This window comes from Chrysochloris asiatica, unplaced genomic scaffold, assembly GCF_000296735.1.
Source record: "Chrysochloris asiatica unplaced genomic scaffold, ChrAsi1.0 scaffold00034, whole genome shotgun sequence".
Taxonomy (NCBI): domain Eukaryota; kingdom Metazoa; phylum Chordata; class Mammalia; order Afrosoricida; family Chrysochloridae; genus Chrysochloris; species Chrysochloris asiatica.
This window is the reverse complement of record NW_006408552.1, coordinates 6,964,640-6,966,960: the sequence shown is the minus strand read 5'-3', so window position 1 is coordinate 6,966,960 and position 2,321 is coordinate 6,964,640.

Here is a 2,321-nt window from a genome sequence, read left to right as displayed (position 1 = left end):
GACCACCAGGCAGCATCTCATCATCTCATTTAAAGCTCATGAAACCCTTTCTAGTCTGTGTCCATATTACCCACGGTTCCTATAATGCAGGGCACAAAACAGGCTGAGATAGGTTAGCCCCACCTTTGCTAAAGGAAGAAAATATCACCCAAACAAAACTCCATGTCAGTTTACAATTACCCTCTACGACAGAGCTGAACCCAGAAACTCTCAGTTTCTGAGACTGCCAGTCATTTTGAAAGCAGACAGTCTCCTCTTTCTGGTGGATCTGAACAGCTGACCTGAAGTTAGCAGCCCACTGTGTAAGCCACTATGCAACATGGCACTCTTCATTGGAGGTAGAGCATGGATGTTTGTCTTCTACTTTTGCCCTGATCCTTTGATGAGAGATGGGGAAGACAGGGGGTTGCTGAGTGGTACAGATAGTTAATGTGCTCTGATGCTCCCCAAAAGGCTAGAGATTCCAGTCTACCCAAAGTACCTCAGAAGAAAGGCCTGGAGATCCACTTCTTAAAACATCAGCTGTGAAACACCCTCCGGAGGTCAGTTTTCTACTCTGACACACATGAGTTAGAACTGACTCCAAAGCCACTGGTCCAGCGGGATGGGAAGGATGACAGAAAAGCTGTTGTCTCTGCAGAGACTTTGAGAGAGGAATGGGGAGGAGCTGGTAGGAAGCTCACACAATTATCACTCATTTTGCAAATATGAATTTAAACAGAGCTTTTCCAGAGAATGTACGATAAGGTCCTATTTGTGCACCTAGAGTCTGCACATCCAGTCAGTATAGGTCTCCTGCTCCCTGAACTTATCTGTGGCCCCCAAATCAATGCCTGTGGCACTTTTTATTCGCCATCATTCACCAACATGTGCACATCAGCAAAGAACTCGAGCGTACTTTCCTAGCCGATGTCAAACAAGGTGATACCCGCATTCAAGTTGCAGATCTCGCACTGTAAACAAGTGTTGTTAAATGCCATCAAGTCAGGTCAGTTCTGACTCCTAGTGACCCAGCATGGGGTTTCTGAGGAGCAGTGTGTAGGTTTGAACTGTCCATCTTGTGTTTAGCAATCCATTGATTATCCTACAGCTCCATACCAGGATTCCAAACAAGAATATATGGCGGTTGGGGGGTTGGGGGGGTGGGGGTTGTGTGCTGACTCTAGCAACCCTGTATACTGTTTCCAAGACTTTAAATCTTTAAGGGAGCAGAAAAGTCTCATCTTTCTCCTGCAGGACAAGTGGTAGATTTGAGCTCCTGATCTTATGGTTAGCTGCCCAACTTGTAACCCACCACGCTGTCAGGGTTCCTTATACAAGGGTCTATGGTGCCATGGTTTTTACATTTTTTGTTGGTGATTTTGAAGTTTAAGCCCCCCGCCCAGGTATAGTGTGCTGAAACTCTGTCTACTGTGCTTGTGTACAAGGGGGCGGTCATGTGCCTGCAGGAGACAATGACTAAGCTTCATTCAGGCAGAGACAGTAGTGTTGGCGGTGTGTCTAACGTTTACCAATCATCAGCACCTGTTAAATACAGTGTCTTTAAACTGACGCACACATAAGAGAAGGTGAGGTATAAATGTTGTGACCAGAGGTATAAGGAACCAAATGCTCTCTTTACTCCAGAAGAAGCGGTTCGATATTCTTGAATTCTGTGTCTGCAGTGACGTCTCTGAACATAATACTGTTAATAATGAGAGGCCATTGTATGACTAATCAAGATATGCTCTTATTTATACAGTCTTCAGTATAGGCTGCACCTCAATGTAAAGAAAATGAAAATCCTCACCACTGGACCAATAAACAACATCCACATAAATTGAGAAAAGATTGAAGTTGTTAAAGACTTCATTTTGCTTGGATCAACCATCAACACTCATAGAAGCAGCAGTCAAGAAATCAAATGACATATTGCATTAGGCAAATCTGCTGCACAAGACCTTTTTAAAGTGTTGAAGAGCAAAGATATCAGCTTGAGGACTAAGGTGAGCCTGATAATTTAGGTTCTAAATGTCTCTTAAGAAGCCCTAGTGGCTCTGAGGGTTAAGTGTTGTACTACTTACCACAAGATCAGCATTTGAAACTTAGTGAAGACACTAGGAATGTCTCTGATTATAAATGGAGTCCTGGTGTGGTGCTGTAGGATGAGCACTGGACTTCTAACCACAAGGTCAATGATTCAAATCCACTTGCCATTTCTTGGAAACCCTATACAGCAGAGGTAAGGAATGTCTGGCCTACCTTGTTGTTGTTGTTGTTGTTAAGTGTCATGGGGTCAGTTCCAACTTATAGCAACCCTGTATAGGGTTTCCAAGAAGTGG